The 22,128-nt window shown below is 40.0% G+C and overlaps 1 long non-coding RNA gene across 1 annotated transcript in view; it reads right to left on the bottom strand.

Moving 5' to 3' along the window:
- Positions 1 to 4,182: 4,182 nt before the first annotated feature.
- LOC117801913 overlaps positions 4,183 to 22,128 on the bottom strand; it is a 40,186-nt gene continuing 22,240 nt past the window's right edge. The window contains exons 2-3 of the long non-coding RNA XR_004624731.1: positions 11,936 to 12,034; positions 4,183 to 7,013 (exon numbers count right to left, since the gene is read on the bottom strand). This is a non-coding gene — a long non-coding RNA (uncharacterized LOC117801913). The remainder of the gene's footprint in view (positions 7,014 to 11,935; positions 12,035 to 22,128) is intronic.

Genomic DNA, 22,128 nt, shown 5'->3' with positions numbered 1-22,128 from the left:
GTGTAGGAGACCACGGGCCGGCAAGGAAATGCGGCCCAGGTGCCATCCCAGGTGTCAGCCCGAAGCCTGGTGTTCGCCCAGTGCCCACCACTAGAGGTCACAGCGTGCGCCCTGGGAACTTGAACTTCTCATCTAGCAAAGAAACCATGAAATCAGTGTAAGAAGGAGAGAGACGGAAGCGAATCCGTGTACATGTTTTGGAGACACTACCCGAAATTTCTCTATTTCCCCTTCCACTGCCCCTAGAAGTGATTTGTTCGCCCCGAAAATTACAAACAATCTTGCCATTTTAAAATCGGACTCATTTTTAATTCCAGTTAATTTCCCTCCCTCTTTATGGTTGCTTTGCTTGGACAGGGAGGGAACCCGGGGCTTGGAAAATGAATATACAGCATTCCTAGAAAACGTGTCTAGAAGATACTGTTCTGTCAGATTTTGTACACTAAATTAAGCACTAGCCCACAAAATTTAGCACCCTTCCCCAACACACACACAGAGAGGATGCAAAGCTTTTCCTTAAGTGATAGGTAAAGATAGCAAAATAAAAGGCTACTTAATGAACTAAAGCATGTGAAGTACTTGAAACAGTAGCGGACCACACCAGCCACCTTCAATAAGTGCTCTCTTGTTTCAAAATGATGGGAGAATCGGAAGCTTGAGACAGAACAAGGATTTTGATCATGTTTCCCGTGGCAATAATATTAGCACTCCTGTGGCACATGTCATAATTGTTTGCTTACAGGTGCTTTCTCTAGGTGGGGAGTAAGAGGGTTTCATGTTTTTTATCTCGAACACCTGGGATGCCAGAGGCAGCCAACTTCTCTGCTAAAGAAACAAAGTCCAACTTGGAGAAACAAAAATGTTTAAATAAGAGCAAAAATTAAGAAGGAAATGTCATTGCAACCTAAACTTAATGCAGGGCTCTTATAAGAAAGGGTTTCAGTTGAAATTTTACAAGCTTTATGAACACACACACACTTTTTATTTTAAAAAAGATTTAGAAATAATGGTGTAAAATTTTTCCTGGATTGCATGCAAAGGTAAGTTCCAAAAAGTGAAATTATGCATAAATATTTTTTTAAAAAGTAGTAAAAACAAAATAACCAAAAATGGAAATTACTGGAAGGACAAAAACAAATCACTTCTAAGAAGGCTTTAACTTCCTACATGAGTTATCAGTGAGAAAAATGCATTGGCAAAACATATAATTCCCTTGATACTAATAGGTTTCCTTCCTCTTAATATAGGCCCTCAATATTGGAAGAGGAAGTCCCCAGTGAACTTTCGACTTCTCATTCATCCCAAATCACTGAAAAATGTGTAGAATTACATAAAAATGTCCAATTTCTGTTTTCTTAAAGTAAAGTTTATTAATTGCTTTGAATTTTGTAATTTAATATTTGAAATAAATGAAAATTTGAATTTTAATGTCATTTGGAACTGCCACTAAAAAAAAAGCTTAGGGCCACCCAGCTATGTAGATACCAAAGGGAGCTTGCCTGTTGAGTACAGCCCTTCTGATGTCTGAGACAAGTGTGAGAACAAAAATAAGGGGAAGAATGGCAAACATGAAGTACAGACCGACTTCCCCAAGACACTGCTTGATTTCCCTCTTTTTACATGTGAAAATCCTCCCAAGATTCATTAACATAACCTCTAGCCAATGGGCTCATCACGGCACTTTATAATACTTCACCTTCTGTCCTTACTGTTAATACCTCTTTTTTTTCTTCACAGTTTTTGAGTGGCTTAATAAAGAAAACACAACAGGGCTTTAAGTGAAAAATACTACTAAGTATCCTCTTTGCTTTACGATAGTTATTAAGAGAAAGTGTTACTAATAACAACTATCAGTTACTGAGTACCTACTAGGTGCCAAGCATTGCCAGAGGTACCGTATTGCATTATCTCAATATTCTAAACTGTATAAGGTAGAAGTTATATTACTTGCAACTTACAAATAAGGACAATGAAGGAGGGCTCTGGAAGCTAGGTGCTATGAATTCTTTCTGGGTCCATATACTAGCTCTTTGACTTACAAACTGTATAACCAGAGCAAATGACCTAACCTAACTTTTCTGCACTTCAGCTTTCTAACATGTAAAATGGAGATAAAGCCAGGCTTCTTCTGAGGAAAAGATCCATAGAAAGCACTTGATACAAAGCTTAACACAAAATAAACCCTATACATAAGTATCTACTATCAAACTAATAAGCAATCCAGATCAATTCTTATCTGTGAAATTAATTTGACTTTCAAGTTGAAGAGGTGGCCACCAAAAGAATAACAGGCAACTGCTGGCAGCTCCCCACCAATTCAATTCTGCTGCAGCCAATGCATTTTACTACACTCTCTTCCCCCATAAGTATGTTCTAAATCTTTCCACATTCTGATATCCATAGTTGGTTTGGGTTTCCCAATAGTTCAACTGAGTCACCAACAAAAGTCAAAACTGGTAGCTGAGAAAGTACAGTGTTCTGATATGCAAATTTGGGCAACATTTCCAAAGTATACCTTATAAACAGGCACGGTCTATAAATAAGAGTACAACAGAAACTCAAATTTTACCTACCAGGCCATAATAAAAAAACCTGATGACTTTTTACCTAAATACCCTTCCTCCATACCCCAAAAATATAAAATGAAAATTACCAATACAACGTGTATTCATTTAATATAATTATTTTAATATAGTAGTGTCCCTTGTATGCTATCAATGAGTGTTCCTGCCAGTGTACTGATGAAGTCTTAGAGCCCTGAGGATCTTCAATATCCATCTGCACAGATAAGTGATATGTTTCATAAGGTCTGAGTAATGAGGACTCAATTTATCAAATACTTCCTGATTGCCTAACACATACCTGGCACTCGGATCAGTACAAGGTAAACACAACATAGTAATTTTGCTGAGGACCTGAGAAGAATAAGAAGTAGGAGAAAAAATTTAATTCATCAAAATGCTCTTGTGCAAAAGGCTGTCACCACCAATTAGACTGTATGTGGCTTAAGAACTAGGCCGTCAGAAGTGAAATGCTGCCAAATTCTGAGCATTTCATCCCTTCCAGGGATGCATTTAAAATATGGCCTTACTTCACCATCCAAATTTAGGGATGTTCCCAGTAGGTGCCAAGGGTAACAAGGGCTCTCTTTACAAAAAGTATTCTTTGCACAGCAGATTCACTTGTAAAATGCTTTGTTCAAAGGCCAAAGGCATCACTAAGTGGAAAAAATAAAAGTTGATCTTTTCCAGTCTTTAAATTCGGTTTAATGTAAAATGGCTGAAACTGTCCAAAACTTCTAAGATCCAAGACCCCACACAACCAGCCATTTTATTCGGAAAACAAAACAAAACAAAACAAAACAAAAACCCACTGGTCCCACTACAACATTTTAATAAACTTGAAAACCAGTAACTACAGTATATTTATCTGTGCAAATTACAGGGTTGGTAACAGAGATTCTCCATTATCAACCCCAAAGGATTGCAGTCATTTGAGTAACAAGAAAGTCAGATCCCCTGAATTAGGAATGTGTTGGCTTTGGTTTCTTTATTTCTCCTAAAATTGGCTGAGCCTTTATTCCTATCCTCTCTCCCTCCTCTGACCACACCTTTTTCTCCCCCTCTTTCTTCTGCAGTGCCAGGGCTCTGCTCTCTTCTGCATGTGGGGTTGGCAGACAAGGACCCTTTAACCATGCTCCCTCTAGTGAAATACTTACAGCCTGTCATGAATAACCTCTATTCCAGCAGGGGGAGAACAGTGGAAGGAGGAAATGGAATTCAGCTCAGTAGCTGGCACTGCTGACAATCAAGTACAAAATTAGAAATAATAAGGATAGCCACAAAGGTGGAAACTTAAAAGATGAGGGTAATTACCTTTTGAAAGATTTAGCCTGTACACATATTCATTCTACAAGCTGTGTCAGTTGCCAAGAAATGCAAAATTTTGAACTTTGAATTTGTTTTCTTAATCACATGTGTAAGCTACCGGCAAATTCTCCCAAAGAAACATTCACCAGTAATAGCAAACTATTTGAAGGAAGAGAAAATTTAAAAATACAAAATAATAGGGGCGCCTGGATGGCTCAGTCTGTTAAGCGTCTGCCTTCAGCTCAGATCATGATCCCTGGGTCCTGGGGTGGAGCCCCGCATCGGGCTCCCTGCTCGGCAAGGGAGTCTGCTTCTCCCTTTCCCTCTCCTTCTGCCCCTGCTCATGCTCACTCCCTCTTGCTCACTTTCTCTGAAATAAATAAATAAAATCTTTTTTTAAAAATACAAAATAGTAAGTTTTAACTCTAAACTGAATAAAGACCAAATGTTTCTAGGGATTTAATACTGGCCTATAATTTTAAACTACTGACAACTTGATTTAAAATCTTCACTTAGAGCCTTTATGTAGTTTAGAAGAGAGAGAGAAAAAAAAAAGTTATGGGAAAAAATGGAGAAGTCATACCAGCATTTAGCTATAAAAAGAGGCTGACTGTACAGTTAAAGTTCTGGTGCACTGCCTCGGATGCAATAAAATGCAAAGATTAAACACACTGTTAAAAATAATTTCGTAAGTCTTCTTTCTGCAGATACAGCTTTCACTGAAGTGACTGTAAATATCACCACCTAATGGGCCCGGCAGTCAAGAACATGAGTTCTAGAGCCAGTCTGCCCAGGTTGAATCCCTGTGCTACCACTTACTAGTCGTGTAATTCTGGGGAAGTCATTTAGCCTCTCTGTACCTGTTTCCTCATCTATAAAATTAGTAGAACAGGAGTATTCACTTTATGAGGAATATTAGGAAACCTCACAGTACAAAAGCACCCTGTAAGTGTTAGCTATTTTTATTAACACTGTGTCTATCACACAAAACACCCCGATTTTAATCTACCAAGGCTATACTATCAGGTCAGTCTTGCAGAATTAAGAATGGTTTTATTTATGTCAGTCCTCACTCTACCAGTTTTAGGGGCTCCCCACTGACCACTGAATTCGATAAAAACTTCTCTCCTAGCACTCAAGGCCTTCTCAAGTTGGTTCCATCTCACTACGGTCACAGGGTTCGCTCCAGCAGGTACTCTTTCAGTCCAGCCAAAATGACCAATCTATAGCTTCAAATATGCTCCCCACTCCAGAACCTGGCACCTAAGCTTTTTCATAAAGGTCACTCTATTTATAATACTTTGCCTCCCTTAACTTAAATCCTACCGTTCAACCAAGTCCCTCCTCAAACTCTTTCTTAAACAAAATCTTTCCCGACTCCTCACACTAAGCATATGAGAACTCACCTCTACCTCTAAATCATAGGACTGTGGATTGGGGTTAAGAGTACCTGCTCTGAAATCAAGGTGGCAATGAGATTATGCTTAGTCTTCCCAGGGATCAAATGTTTGCATTCCCAATATAAGGGTGTCATTGGGAGCTTAGAATGTACCTACCCACAAACCTAAGATGTGTGGTGGCCAGTTCCCAAAGCTAGTCAGCAAAATGCCTTAAGGCTGAACTCTAGGACTAACAGTGCAGGTGTGTGAGCACAAAGGGAAGGAACAACACATCTTTCTTCCCCTTTCCTCAGCAAAGTTCCAGCTCTGAGGAAAGTCCTAGATTCCTCAGATACAACCCCCTGACTTTTCCCCATTCTCTGTGTGCGCCCTGATCCTGTAGCCATCTGGGTTTGTACGGCTTCCCAAAGGACAGACTGTTCCACAAAGACTTTCATCCCCTGTCCACCTCCAAAAGAAAACCTTCCTTTTCTTGGCAGACATAAATGGCATGCAGATTTAACTATTTTTCACTAAACATATGAATGAATGAATGCAGTTTTCTGTCTTCAACCCCCAATCCTAACACATATTCTCTCATATAGAAGGGGAGATGTTAACCCAAATGACTTTCTAGATGTGATGGTCCCTAAACCTTTTTTCTTAGATACACACAATTACTGCAACCCCGTGGCCATTCTAATTTTAAATGTCACAATCTATTAAAGAAGGCAAAGTTTCTGACACTTTAACCTATTTAACCTATTTTAACCTTTCTTTTGATCAATGTAAAAGCTATAGGACTCTTCACTTTCTACCACAGCCTCCTCCCCACCAAACTGCTCTAAGTAAAGGAACCTCAGAAGGAGAAAAACAGAATTGAAACAAAATTGCTACGGGTGAAGAATCTACCTTTGCTACTTTCCAGAGCTTCCCGCCTCTCTCCACTTTGGAAAACAGGTATTTTCACAAAGCATTAGGATTTTTCCAAATGGTTTCTGTGGGGAGTGGCAGCAGAGAGCAGCAATCATATGTAAGTGGTTAGTAAGCTGGAATCTGACTTACAGGTATTTCTTAAAAACAGAGCCAAATAGATAAATTGGGCTTTGCCGAAACCATTAAAACTTTGTGCTTCAAAGGGCACCTTCAAGAAAGTAAAAAGACAATCCACAAGGAGAAAATGTTTGCAAATCATGTATCTAACAAGGGACTTGCATCTACAATGTATAAAGAATTCTTACAACCCAAAAAGGGGGGTGAGGGGGTGGGAAGGGCAAATAATCCAATTTTCAAAATTGGCAAAGGATCTCAACAGATATTTGTCCAAAAAGATAGCCAAATAACCAACAAGCAAACGAAAGATACCCAGTATCATTTCTCGTTAGAGAAATGCATATAAGGGGGTGCCTGGGTAGCTCAGTGGGTTAAGCATCTGCCTTCTGCTCAGGTCATGATCCCAGGGTCCTAGGATCAAGCCCCACATTGAACTCCCTGCTCAGCAGGGAGCCTGCTTCTCCCTCTCCCTCTGCTTGCCGCTCCCCCTGCTTGTGTGCATGTGCGCTCTCTCTCTCTCCCTCCCTTTGTCATACGAATAAAATCTTTTTCAAAAAGAGAGAAGTACATATAAAATCCACAAGAGATACCAATTCCCCACGATTAGGATGTCTATTACCGAAACAAAACAGCAAATAACAAGTCTTGGCAGAGATGTAGAAAAACTGGAATTCCGGTACACTGCCGGTAGGAATGTAAAATGGTACAACCCCTGTGGAAAACAGTTGGGCAGTCACTCAAAGGTTAAACACAGATTTACAATAAGATCCTATAATTCTACTTCTAGGTATATACTCAAAAGATTTGAAAGCAGGGAGTCAAACAGAGATTTGTACACCAATGTTCATAACAGCATCACTTACAATAGTAAGGTAGAAGCAATCCAAGTGCCCATCAACTGATGAATGAATAAAATTGTGCATATCCACACAATGGACTATTATTCAGCCAATAAAAGGAGTTAAGTACTGATACATGCTGCAACATAGATGAGCCTCAAACACAAGCTAAGTTAAAGAGCCAGACACAAAAGGCACAGATTATATGATTTCCTTTACATAAAATATCCAGAATAGGCAAATCTATACACACAGAAAACAAATGGGTGGCTTTCAGGACCTGATGGGAGGGGAAAAAATACTACTTAATGGAAATACTACTTTGGGAGTGATGAAAATGTTTAGACCTACATAGAGGTGACAGGTATACGACACTATGAATATATTAAAAACTATAAAATGAGTGAATATGTGGTATTTGAATTATATCTCAATTCTTTTTTTAAGCCAGCATTAAACTTGGAAATTTTCACACAAAATTCCAGATTGACTTCTGAAAAATCTCTATGATCTCACACCACTGGCCACAAGGTCCCTCAGAACAACCATCAGTAGGAGCTGAAACTTGTCCTGAAGCCCATCTCTGCCACTGCCTAACTGTGGAGCTTAACAGGACAGGTTTTGTCTCTGCCTCAGTTAGCTTCTCTGTAATAGGAGGATCCTAACAGTGTCTACACCTCACCTGTGCAGGATCATAACAGTATCCTACCTTATCAAGTTGTTACAAGGAGTCAATTATGTAACATGCTTAGAACAGCATTGGTCACATAGTTAAGTACTCATTAAGTGTTAGCTACTTTTATATTTTATGATACCTCATCCTCTTTGTGATAGAGGTAAATAGCATTTGCTTTTCATTTTTTGTTTGTTTTTACAAATGAAAGTATAGCATATAATGTAGCAGTCCAAAACAAAGAAGTAGATAGACAGCCAAGGTAAAATTCTTTAAAAGCGACATGCAAAATACTGTGCATAATATATGCCTATTTTTGTGAAACAGTAATAGTGAAGAGGATGACAAGTCTATGCATAGAAAACAGTCTAGATAACTCTGGACATATTAACATGTAAGTTTAAGATGTGCATGATATTTTGATACACTTACTGCAAAATGATTACCACAATAAGGTTAGTTGACACATCCAATCCCCTCACATAGTTACCTTTATTTTTTTTAACAACAACCTTTTATAAAACCAGATCTATAATATGGATATTTTTTAAAGGAGAAACTCTAAATTAATTTTGTTTGAGACATTTGTATGATTGTCACAAAATTTTACCAAGTGAAGAGCAGTTATCACAGATTGGTAAGACCAGAAGCCATTTGCTTTGCTTTGAAACACAGAAGCTGGGATTCCCAAACCACTAACCTCTCTTCAGTCTCATTCTTTCCCGTAGAATATACGCTGCTATATTTCACAGCTGCCAACAGAAGAGATTCTAAACTCCTTGGCTTAGCAGGCAACACCTTTCATTACCTGGCCCAACATCCTTTTTCCAGCTTTACCACCCATCCGTCCCCCTTACAAAGACTCCAACTGAGCTAAACAGGACCTAAAATATACATTTCTCAACTGTTTTTCTGCGTGCCATTCTTTTTTTTTAATTGAGGTAAAATTCACATAACATAAAATTCACAATTTTAACCACTTTAAAGTGGATAACTTAGTGACATGTAGTACATACACAGTGTGCTATAACCATCTTCTCTATGTGGTTCCAGAACATTTTCACCACCCCAAAAGGAAACCCCGTGCCCATTAAGCAGTCACTCCCATCTCTATCCCTCCCCCAGCCTGTAGAAACCACATCTGTTTTGTCTCAATAGATTTGCCTATATTGGATATTTCACATAATTAAAACCACACAACATGTGGCCTTTTGTGTCTGGCTTCTTTCAGTTAGCATAATGTTTTCAAGGTTCATCCATGTTGGAGCACATACCTATAATTTATTCCTCTTTGTGGCTAAATAATATCCCATTGTGTGGAGGTACCACAATTTATCTATTCATCAGTGATAGACATTTGGGTTGTTGCTACCTTCTGGCTATTATGAATAGTTGCATACCATTATCTTTCCCTTCCTTCAATTTTACCTGCTAAACAAAGTCAAGCTTTCACATGAGTTTCAAATCAACTCTTACCCTCCCCAATTTCGCCTGTCACAAAGTTCTCATCCTTCTCTGAACTCCTTCTCCACTTCTATAGGTGAGGTAGCAAACTGGCAGCAGATGGCGGAACACTACAGACTTACTTAGGCTTACTTAAACTGTTTTCTTCTCTTAAATTAGTTGCTAACATTGAAAAACTCAACGAAAATAATCGAAGTCCAGTTCAGTTCCCTTAAAAATTTGCCTGGCTTATTAAAATAACCACAGCTTAACTGGTTTTTACCCTTGCCCCCTCTAGCTTATCTCAATATAGTGGCCACAGCACTTTTATTAAAACAGAAGTCACAGGGGTGCCTTGGTGGCTCAGTTGGTTGAGTGTCTGCCTTCGGCTCAGGTCATGATCCCCGGGGAGGTCCAGGTCCTGGGATTGAGACTGGGGTCCTGCGATTGAACCCCACATCCAGCTCCCTGCTCTGTGGGGAACCTGCTTCTCCCTCTGCCTGCCATTCCCCCGCTTTTCCGCAGGCGCACGCTCTCTCTCTCTCTTTCCCTCTCTGCCAAATAAATAAATAAAATCTTAAAAAAAAAAACCCACAGAGGTCAGATCAAGTCATTCCCCTATTCAGAACCTTCCAGTGGCCTCCCACTCCTCCTAGAATAAAAGGCCTGCTGGATGGCCTTTAAGGCTGTACCCACTGGTCTTGTACCTGTCTGACTTTATTTCCTACCATTCTCCTGCCTGCTCATGCAGCTCTGGCCCTCTCCTTTCTTGAAAGGCCCATGAAGGCTCCTGCCCATGCAGGCTTCGCATGGAATGTTCACTCCTTCATCCTTAATGCACAGATCTCACTTCTCAAAAAGCCTACCCTGACCACCCTTATTTAACACTGCAACTCCACCTCTCATCAGCACACCTGATTCTCATTATCCTGACCTGCTTTTTCTAACCAATTATCATCATCTAGTATATTTACTTACTAGATTTTCTATTATGTGTTTCTTTCCATGTAAAAGTAGATGGCACAATGGAAGAGACTTTTGTCCCTCTGATTTGCTAATTAATCCCCAATACCCAGAGACTACAGCAGGACATAGGTGGGCACTCAAGAAACATTTGTTGAATGGATACCAGGCCTACAATCAGCTGGCACTGAAAAGGGGCTGCCCTTTCAGACTGGTAATGAATTTGACAGTTTCTTGCAGTTCTACCTGGCCCATTTCATTCCTCTACCTGTCTGGACTTGAGTTTGTCACACTTCTTCCTGCAGACTTGAGTTTGTTATACTTCTTCCTTCCCTGCCCCTAGTCACTGACTTCCTAGTATCAAACTAATCTTTCCATCTGAATACTATTTAAAAAAGAATAAGTCATAACTGTAGCCTGTGAAAACCACCTCCTATTCTCTTTTCCTCTTAAAGGACAATCCCTCTGCTCACAGTCAAAGCTCAATGAACAACTACAGACTAAAGAGCTCTTTTAGCATTTCTGTCAAATGTGTTTTCCCTCTACCCCCCCCCCCCCCCCCCCCCCCCACTGCCAGTTGCTCATCACCATCTAGGAAAATGCTGCTTTTCTGGCACTTTCGAGACATTCCACAATGAATGCCATCCTTTGTGATGACTTTGAGGTTCCCTAAAGGATACCTCTGAAATGCTGGGCTTTCAGCTTTAGGTCAGAAAATTTTAAGGGCCCCTTTTGAAGTCAGAGACTTCAGAGCTATCCAGTCACTTGTTCTAAGCACCTAAACAGAACTGCTACATCCTTCCTGAAGCTCCTGTTTCTGTTTGTAATGTTCCAAATGTTATCTTTGAAGATGAACGTTCATGTTGTTCAAAATGTTTCCATCTTTGCTACAGTTGCCTAAAACTGACTGAAGCACTGCATTTGTTGCCTAAATACACAAGCTGATCAATTTCAGAAGCTGAAACTCCTTTGGTTTTCCCTGTTTGGATCATGTTCAGTTTTATCCCTCAGTGACTCATCTTAAACTACATCTTAAATTCAAGCTCCCTCACATTCCTTTCAGGAGTAGATGGGAAAATGGATTTTTTTGTTTTAATAAATCCTCTTTTTAACAGTATGTGAAACTTACCACCCTTCTCCCCAAGCATTAAATGCACAATAGCAAATACGTAGTGAGAAACTCAATTAATAGTGGCTGCTATTTTTGTAATGATCTAGGACTGCTCATGAGCACACGCTGCCTGGCAATCTGAGCAAAGGCATTGGGCCCAGAGCGTGTGTCTGAAGAACTCCTGCCTATTTTAAAATTTTCTCTGACCAGCTTAGTCTACACTGCTTGCAGAGAGAAGAAAACAGGAGCGAGGGAAAGTGGAACTGAACAGAAACACAAAAGTATGTCTTTGGACAAATCCCTAGGAAAAGGTGGATACAGATGGGGGGCAGGAAATGTTCCTATCTCCAAAGTCTTCCTACAGTGTTAATAAGTTGGGGATGGTTATTTAGCACTTTTTCTTTTGACAAACACACAGCAAATAATATTGTACTCTTAAATTCACTGTCATTTCATATTACTAAGATCATATTCAGGGTTATACTGGAGATCTTACTCAGATACCCTGAATTTTAGAAACTATCACCCTTTGGTAAATGTCAAACTCTATTATAATCAGAAGAATTGCATTTATTCGGCTGTGCTATGTTGGGACAGCCAGTTACCTTTTCTTTGGAGGGCAGGCCAAAAATTCTGATCGATTTACCAGTGGATCTTCATCTGCTGTGATTGTGGAAGCTCTTTCTTCTTAATTCTGTTCAGATCTACAAAAAGAGAAGGGAAAAAAGGATGAAACAATGGATAAAGCTAGTCCGGAATCTACAATCTCATTCGTTGCCAGATGTTTCAAAATTATTATATGTCTTTTGAAATGTCAAAGTGTTAAGATTAGAGGCACTTTACCAATTTTACAACAAATGCGATCCAGTTTTTTTTTTCTTTTTACAGTGAATTTAACTGGCTATATTTACAATAACCTAAGAATAAATGACTATTCAATGTGTACATAAAGGCAGCCTCCTGGGGCTTAAAATCATTGTGTATAATTTGCCACTAATGACTTTTTACTTAATTTTTGAAATGGCTATTCAGAAAGTCTGCTCCTATGAAACCTGTCAGTATCACAAATTTAAAAAACACACACTGTATGTATGAGATTATTGTTTGGAGAGCTCATTCTGTCCTTCATTATTCAGCAACTTAAAAAAGCAATTCATAACACTACAAATAGAAAACAAAAACTCAACTAAACCATCCTCTTAAAAAGCACAAGGGAATTATGTGTTCCATCATGCATGTATTTTCACAGATATGCATACATATATATTTCGAGTAGAATATAGTTACTATTAAAATTAATTTGCAGAGAAGCACTGAGTTAAGGAGTCAAGGGATTGGAGGTTAACAAACTAGAGCTAGAAATTAAGCTGGCTTTCAAGTCTGACATGCAGCACAAGAGAAAGAACAGCAAATACAGGTAATGACACAGCTATGAAGCAGATGCTGGTCAAGGTGTAAAGCGCAAGGCAGGCCGATTTCATATGAAAAATTCACTATTAATACACTTCCCTTCCTATAATCCTCATAAGATATACTCCAACGTTGAGTGGCAAGAAGATTGTTTTGCCTAACTTTTATTTACTTTCATACACTCTAAGATAGTAAGCCAAAATTTTCTATGGTCCGAGACACTAATAAAGCATCTCTGAAAGTCAGCAGCTGAGATTCTATACCATGCTTTGAAGGTTTATTCATAATTATCTTTATTGGCTCTTGAGTTATTCCTGGATCATATCCTTTCCCTTTCCTTTTTTTAAACAGTTTCAGTTTCATTCATCCACAAAATGTTATTCAGTAATGTAAGCATTCAGTAATCATTCCTCTAATCTTTATAAGCCAGATGTTTCTCTTCCCTAGATTTCTAATTCCTTCCTAGTCTCTTATCTTTTAAAATTTTTCTCTGATTTCCATTTCTGTGTTCTTTTTCTGCCTTATTTCCAATAAAAGCCACTATCTTGCTTAACATGTCTGTCCTGAGCCAAAATTCATTTCTTTGCATCCTAAACACTTTACAGCTATGCAAAATCACCCAAAGGAAGCTACAAATTACCAGGATAGAGACAGCCAATAAAGATGTTATGTTAGAGATAACCATTCAGCCCGCTGACAGTGATTCCTTCAGAGTAGACTGGAGATGGAACAACACTGGCATCAGATTGAACTCTGTGCTTGATGGGATTTCACTAGGTCAAGCTATTCTTCCGTTTTCCATCAGGACACTCAGCCTTACCCCCAAAGTATCCAAGGAAGTCATCAGATTTTGGGTGCCGTGAAATTGCCCCCAAGACAGCTTTACCTTTAAAAGAATTCACCATTTACTAGCCTGCATACCTTAAAAATGCTTTAAGGGAAACTCTATTCTTAGAGGAAAAAAGGTAGTAGCAGTTACTAAAAATAAGCATTTAAAAATAGCAACTTCTCTTAGAACGGGGGTAGAAAAACAACTATCCTATGTTTGTATATGTTCTCCTTTTTTATCTTCACAAGTGCACCGTGCTCAAAAGAGCTGTTGTTATGGTCCCCATTTTACTAGCAAGGAAACAGACTGAGAGGTCATAATTTGCTCAAGATTACCCAGTAAATAAATGGTTTAGAACTGGAACTAGAATGGAGGCCTTTGATGTTACTTAGTTCCCTTACCAGTACACAAAACTGCCTAAACAGAAATTTAATTTTGTTTTGCAAAGACAAAGAGAAATTGTTTAAAAGGGAGACAGGAGAGCATTTTCTAAGAATAGAAACATAAAACTGGACAGCTTTTATTCATTCACCACCTACTATAACAAACATTCAAAAAATATAATTTTTAATAAGATAATTTTTTAAATGACAGGCAGAGAGGGGAGAAAAGGAAATAAAAAAGATACAGGGGTGCCTGGGTGGCTCAGTCAGTTAAGCATCTGATTCTTGGTTTTGGCTCAGGTCATGATCTGGGGTCCTGGGTCCAGTGGAGCTTGCATTGGGCTACGCACTCAGCAGGGGAATCTGCTTGAGATTCTCTCTCAAATAAATAAATAAATAAATCTTGAAAAAAGAAAAAGAAAAATATAACTTGAATTTCTCCAAAGTCCTGAGAGAAGCATACATTTATTTACTTTGGGGGGGGGGAGGCCCAAGATTGTAGAAGATGCCTTTCTTCTCTAGAGGACCTGCCTAGCCCATGGTGACCCTTGTTTCTAAGTACTATGTAATTCTCAACTCCCTGCCGAATGATATTTGTATTAAGCGACTCCAAACTCCTCCTCTGTTTTGGCCAAAGTTGGACACGCAACCCAAACTGAGACATTCCATTTGTTCTCCTTGGAACTAGAATTTGGAATGAAGAGGGTCTACTCTGGTCTAGGCTACAAGCTACTCCCATGCACTCTCAGCCTATAAGAAAAAGCCAGTCAGCAAAGTGAAGAATAAATATGCTGCTCAGAGAGAATCCACCCCAGGAAGCCATGAAATCCCAGAGGAGAGAAAGGGAAACAGTTTCTGTTGGGGGTGGGGGTTGTTCCTGGACTTTCCTGTCCCAGGTACGGTCCTCCAGAAGCATTTCCTTCCCCAAGGGTTTAAGAAACCCATGGATCTATAAAGTAAATGGCTCCCCTCTTCCGAGCTTAAATGTTAATTCTCTCTTTTTTTTTTTTTTAAGATTTTATTGTATTTATTTGACAGAGAGACAGCCAGCAAGAGAGGGAACACAAGCAGGGGAAGTGGGAGAGGAAGAAGTAGGCTCCCAGCAGAGGAGCCTGATGTGGGGCTCGATCCCAGAACGCCGGGATCACGCCCTGAGCCAAAGGCAGACACTTAACGACTGAGCCACCCAGGCGCCCCGATGATTCTTGATAAGTGCAATAAAAATAATCTTGCTCAAGACAGTAAAAACTTTTGTTTTTAAAAGGGCAGATATCACCACAATTTGTTGTAAATGAAGGTTCTGTGAAATGTCCAAGGGTTCAGACAAATCCTCTCATGATCTTTAAACAGAGAAAAGCCCGCACTGTTACATAAGCAATGTTATACTAACCTTTACAGGGAAAAGGACTTATTTTCTAGAACATTTTTATGTACTTTTAAGACTCTGAGAGCCTCACTATAATCCGGATCACTAATTATACAGTCAAGTCTGTCAAAATTAAACAAAAATGTACTAACCCTGATAGAGGAAGGAAAACTAGCCTAAACTGAGTCAGTCTTGTACTGAAGCATCACAATACGAACTTTCTTTTTATTTCTTAAACCTTCTTAAAATCTAGAAGCTTGAACCCCTAGGTACCCTAGGTGCTTGGAGAGGCCGTGAAAGGGAGAGAACAGGGTAGAGAGGGCCCTGCATGGAGGGCAACAGAAGTTCTGACTGGATCTTCTAAGTTAGAGCTGAGGGGAGGCCTGCTCCAATCTCTCCATTCTGCACATGGAAAGAATGACAGGCAACAGAGGTTTGCCCCATTTATTTATTCAGTAAGTGCTCCATGCCAGGTACCGTGCCTGGCACGAGAGCTGACCATGTATTCGGCTGCTCAGCCTAACCCCTGGGCTACACATTTTTCTCTCCACTCTTTGACACTCACTGCAAACAGGTCCACAGGCCCAAAACAGTTCACTTTATTGTCTCTGTTACGTTAGCGATCTTAGGGGAAAAAAAGGAATTCGTTGATAATATTTAAAAGGTGGGAAGGCTCACATAAAATTCCATATTTCCTATTTCCCTTGGAAAGTTAAAAAATGTGGCCACCGGGGGGCAGCTCTCTTGCACGGGGATAACTGGCTGATGCTGTCCTGGGCTGCCCCTTGTCACTCACTGGGCACATTCTTTACAAAGATCCCACCTGGCTGCATCACTTCTTTTCCTTATACACCTATCTCCTGTGTGGGACCTTTAGCTTATGTTATAATCCTCAGGCTCTTCTCCCACACGAAACACCACAGACCAAACATTTTAAGATGACATGTCACCCGTAATTCTCCAAAAATATGTATTAACGTGGCCCTGAGTTTACTCATTCTCTTCCTTGCTTTCAACCTGAGAGGCTTTCTCCCTGGCAAAGCAAATTTAAGAATGAAACACTATAGTCCACACAACCTGATTTTCCATGGTGCTTCTGGATATCCACCTCTTCAAAGGTCCGCTGGAGTTTTCCCACCTACTGAGCTACAGGGTCTGTTCTCAGGGTCACTCCATTGAACACCAATGAGAATATGAAAACATAACTGCTAAACAGGGAGCTGCAATCACTTACTAGCAAGAACTCCAATAACTCTGGGCCTAGGTTTCAAGGATACATTTTAGTCCCGCAGTTAGTCATAGGGCTTTCTTGACCCTCCCGAAACTCCATTAAAGGAGCCTCCATTTTCTGTCAGTGCCTGGCACCAGACCATTTCCAAACACATTCAGCCCCTCCTTTCTCAGCAAAGATTTCAGCGTAGCCATCCCTCACTTCCCCTGTCATTTCAGGTCACATGGCTCTCCTATCTCAAGCCCCATCTCTCCCAGGCTTCACTGACGTTAACTGGGCTCTCTTTAGCTGAGGGGTAAGCCATCTGTCCAAGTGTTACTATAGTGCACTATTTCGCCATTAGCCTAAAGGAAAAACAAAAATATAATAAAGTTGTCAATAATTCTCTGATTTGTGCAAAATACTTGCTCAAGTCAGTAGATGTGCAGGTCAATTACAAGAGTACAGGACAATAATAGGGGCTGACATTCACTAAGCACTTTAACTATGCACCCAGTTTCAATGCAGAGCAAACCCTTTACATGTATTCTCACCTAATCCTCCCAGTTGTATGATGTAGGAACTTTTACTATCCTTCTTTCTCAGAGGAAAAACTGAGACTTGAGAAATGAGGCCCAAAGGGGGGGGGGGTAGAACTGTGGCACCCACATACTAAAGTGGAGCGGAAAACCGTTCCTTCTACTGCTATCCTGCCCAGCAATTCCTACCTTCCTACTCTGTCCCTCCATACCTGCTGTTCCTACTACCCTAAACTACTTCCTTCCTATCTTCCAAGTAACTCACATCCAGCCTTCAAAACAAACTCAGATAAGCCTCTTCAGGTCATCACACCTACATGCCTAAGTGGGCTTCTTCAAGGCAGGGTCTGCAACATTTCATCCTTGTATTCCCAGGACCTGATATTCCTTCCAAGTGCTAATAAATGCCTGCTGAACAGAATTGAATTCAATGGAACCACAGGCTCTGACAGCTACCCAACCACTCAAGATAATGTGGGCCTGGGGTGGGATGTTCCTGCCTTGCTAAGAACTTGCAATTACGCCTGAGCAATATGTGGCTGTTCTGGCATCTACCCTCACTCTTCCCAGCCAAATCCACCTAGAGACGAAAAAGGGGAAGGCGGGATGAAAAGTAAAGTCCATGACTCCTGTTGTCCTCTTGAGAGGGGAATTAAAAGTCTGTGGTGTTGACAGGGAAGAGGGGAGCCTCGGAGGGGACAGGAAAGGGTTTCTCGCCCAGTATTCTGCCAGGGGGAACATTTTTTTTTTTTAAAGATTTTATTTATTTGACAGAGATAGAGACAGCCAGCGAGAGAGGGAACACAAGCAAGGGGAGTGGGAGAGGAAGAAGCAGGCTCACAGCGGAAGAGCCTGATGTGGGGCTCGATCCCATAAAGCCGGGATCACGCCCTGAGCCGAAAGCCAGGGGGAACATTAATCTCCTGTTGCTGGAGTAGGGTTATAGAATTCTAAAATCCACATAAATATACTCAGTCAAATCCTCCTTTGCTACTCTAACACAGTCCTTCAGGAAAGATGTCAAATAAATGAACAGCTAGCAAGTACTTCACTCTGGAGGCATACTTATTAACACTACCAATAATAGTAACAACTTTTACTGAGTGTTTACTCTGGACCAGCCCCTGTGCTAAGTACTTTACATGCACTGTCCTGTTTAATGTTCACCACAGCTCTATGAAGAATGTTTAGAAGGGAGGAAATAGAGGTCTAAAGTAGTTAAATGGCTTGCCTAAGGTCAGTACCAAGTGGCTCACAGTAGAGGCAGTTGCTAGTGTGATAACTATTCAATTTTTATTGATTATGCTTGCGGGGTTTTTGTTTTGTTTTGTTCTGTTTTTTAATTCTTCTACCCTTCCTCTTTACGTAAGGCCACCTAAATAAAGGCAGGCTGGGCAACCTACTACAACTTTTACTGGCTTCTCTATAAAAGATCCAGGGAAGGTCCCTCCTCTTTAATAAGCCTTTGTAAATATTATTTGAGATAAAGATTGCCAATGCCAACCTATATCCACATTCTTCATCTTCCTGAAGACAAAATTAGACTAAATTTCCCAATATCCATTGCAGCAAGATGTAGCTATGTGAGTCCTTAAAATATGAAGAGAAACGGTGGGTTCCACTTCTGGGCCTGATCCATATAAACCTCCTTGTTTTGATCCTCAGTCTCTCATACCCTAGGCTGGTAAAATGGAGAGTGCTCCAAGCCCCTAGAGATGGGCAGAGCCACAAAACTTCACCCCTTAATGACAGGGTAAAGCAAGGGCTTCCTTGCCAACCTACACTGAGCTGTGACTTGAGTGAGAAATGAACATGTATTTTATTAAGCTACTAAAGTTTTGTGTAGCAATAGTCAGCCCACCCTAATACAGTATTAGTGCTGTTGCTATTATTATAATTTTCATCATTAACAGTATAGCCATGATTACTTACTTACACAGTTTATTCATTTCTGACTATGAGGCAGGTATCATTTGCATTTTACAGGTGACACAACCAAGGGTCAGAGATCAATAATCTTTTCCTCCTCTGAACAACCACAGCATTTACAATCTGAAGGATTTATTTGGTAATTACTTATGGATTGCCTTATTATATATGTTGCACTGATGGGTTGAGAAGTTTTCACTCCTATAGTTAGCTGATTTTTCTTTTACTTATAATTGGTTTTCCTCATCTGGATAGAGAGCTGCTAATGGGAAGGGTAGGTCTTATAGCACTGTATTCCATATCACTTCACACATTGCCTCATGAATACACAAATTAATAGACATATATTCTTTAAATTATCTTATATATAAATTAGCATATATATCTTAAAATACATGTAATACATAACATATACATTCTGTTTTGAGCAGCAGGCCTCTTAAGTAAATCTGACCAAGAAAATTATTTGCTACAAAGAGTTTGTTTTTTTTTTAAAGATTTTATTTATTTATTTGACAGAGAGAGACAGCCAGCGAGAGAGGGAACATAAGCAGGGGGAGGGAGAGGGAGAAGCAGGCTCATAGCAGAGGAGCCTGACGTGGGGCTCGATCCCATAACGCCGGGATCACGCCCTGAGCCGAAGGCAGATGCTTAGCGACTGCGCCACCCAGTCACCCCTACAAAGAGTTTTTTAATAGACTTTGTACAGTGCCTGGCATACAGTTGATGATCGATAAATGATTGCTTCCCTTTTCCTCTATCCCAACAGCTACTTCAAGTACAATCACATACTGCTTGAAGAACACAGGGATGAGCAGAAGAAAAATGTTAAAAGTGCTGGGGCACCTGGGTGGATCAGTGGGTTAGGCATCTGACTTTGGCTCAGGTCATGATCTCGGATTCCTGGGACCTAGCTCCCTGCTCTGCAGGGAGTCTGCTTCTCCCTGTCCCTCTGTCCCACTCCTCCCTTCTGGCTTGTGCTTGCTGGCTGGCTCCCTCTCTCTCAAATAAATAAACAAAATCTTAAAAAAATAAATAAATAAGGGGCGCCTGGGTGGCTCAGTCGTTAAGCATCTGCCTTCGGCTCAGGGCATGATCCCAGTGTTCTGGGATCGAGCCCCACATGAGGCTCCTCTGCCTAGGAGCCTGCTTCCTCCTCTCCCACTCCCCCTGCTTGTGTTCCCTCTCTCACTAGCTGTCTCTATCTCTGTCAAATGAATAAATAAAATCTTTATAAATAAATAAATAAATAAATAAATAAATAAATAAATAAGAAAAGACAAAGAAAAATGTTAAAGTGATAAGTAAAGGTTGATTTTAACTACAAAGAGTATTTTCCTACGGGGACGAAGACTGTCTAAAATGTTAGGAGGTAGAACCAAATAAAGATCATTTGCCAATTACAAAAGTGTCTCGTTTATAAAAAAAAAATCTTCTCTGACACACCTTTCAGGAACACGAATTCTGGGCAAGTCAAGGAGTGTGTGCTCACATCCCCTCTTCATTGCTAGTGAGCTGCAAAATGGTGCTGGGGACCATCTTCTATTTCCTCAGTTACATAGGTCTGGCCACATGGGATTCCCTAGAGCCATGGTATCATTATTTGTAGCAAAACACTAATGTGTCCTCCTACAGCTCCTAGAATATTTTTTATATTTTGTTAGAAAACATACAGTCAACTAAGGAAGATTTGTTCCCTCTGAGGCTGTTTGTTCCCATCCTTCATGTACCACAGGATTCCATTTCCTACTATGACAGTATTAACATGATGCAGACACTGGCCTTCATATAGTTACATTTCACACTAACCACATACAGAAGGTCCCTAACTCAACAATGTTTTGACTTAATGATTTTTCCACTTTACAATGGTGTGAAAGTAATACCCTTTCCGTAGAAACCACATTGACGATTTTGGACTTGGATCTTTGCCCAGGCTAGCTATATGTGGTATGACACACTATTGTGATGCTGGGCGGCAGCAGCACAGCTCCCTGTCAGTCCTACAATCAGGAAGGTCCACAACCAACACAACTTAAAACCATTCTGTACCCATAGAGTCATTCTGCTTTTCACTATCATCACAGTATTCAATGAATTACATGAGATAGTGACATTTTCTTATAAAATAGGCTTTGTGTTAGATGATTTTGCACAACTGTAGCCTACTATAAGCAGGTTTAAGGTAGATTGGGCTAAACTATGATGTTAGGTGGGGTAGGTGTTCAACAAAAAAACATTTTTTTTAAAGATTTTACTTTTAAGTAATCTCTTTTGAGGGGGGCTCAAACTTCCAACCCTGAAATCAAGAGTCATATGCTATACTGACTGAGCCAGCCAGGCACCCCAGGTCAGGTGTTTTAAATGCATCTTCAACTTACAACACTGTCAACTTACGATAGATTTTTTGGGACGTAACCCTCATTATAAGTCAAGGAAGATCTGTATAGCAATTCTCTGATCTTTCATTATCTAATTAATGTAAATATTTAAACTGCTATTCATTTAAATATCATGTTCCAAAGAGTCTCTCTCTGAAAAGTTCTTTCAAGAAGAAATGAACACAAATGTGGGTCAGTTACTTCATTTGGTATAACTGAAGTATACACTTGGTTTTCTTACTCCTGCTCAGTAAACAGTTGTAATATTTAATTTGTTGACAGGATGGGGTTTTCCCAGGGTAATTTTCCCTTTAACTTTGCAGTATCATCTTCAACAGTAGGCAATAAGATTAATGCTATAATCGGCTATTACATCGGCACATACGACTTTAGCTGTTCTTCAAATATAGCAACAGAGTATAGAACACCCAAGCTAGGAAAGTACAGGTTTGAAAACTAGTGAATCAAACTCTGGTCAACAACTTTTAAAAATAAATATATTTTTTTGGGTGCCTGGGTGGCTCAGTGGGTTGGGCATCTGCCTTCAGATCAGGTCATGATCCCGGGGTCCTGGGATTGAGCCCCATGTCCAGTTACCTGCTCAGTGGGGAGTCTGCTTCTCCCTTTGACCCCCCCTTCAGCTTGTGCTCTCTCTCTCTGTCTCAAATAAATAAAATCTTTTAAAAAAATAATTTTTTAAATGTTTAACATTTAAAAATGTTTTTAAAATGTTTTTAAAATGTTTTTTAAA

The sequence above is a fragment of the Ailuropoda melanoleuca genome, chromosome 4 (assembly GCF_002007445.2).
Source record: "Ailuropoda melanoleuca isolate Jingjing chromosome 4, ASM200744v2, whole genome shotgun sequence".
Lineage (NCBI taxonomy): Eukaryota > Metazoa > Chordata > Mammalia > Carnivora > Ursidae > Ailuropoda > Ailuropoda melanoleuca.
This window is presented reverse-complemented; position numbering and strand designations above follow the sequence as displayed.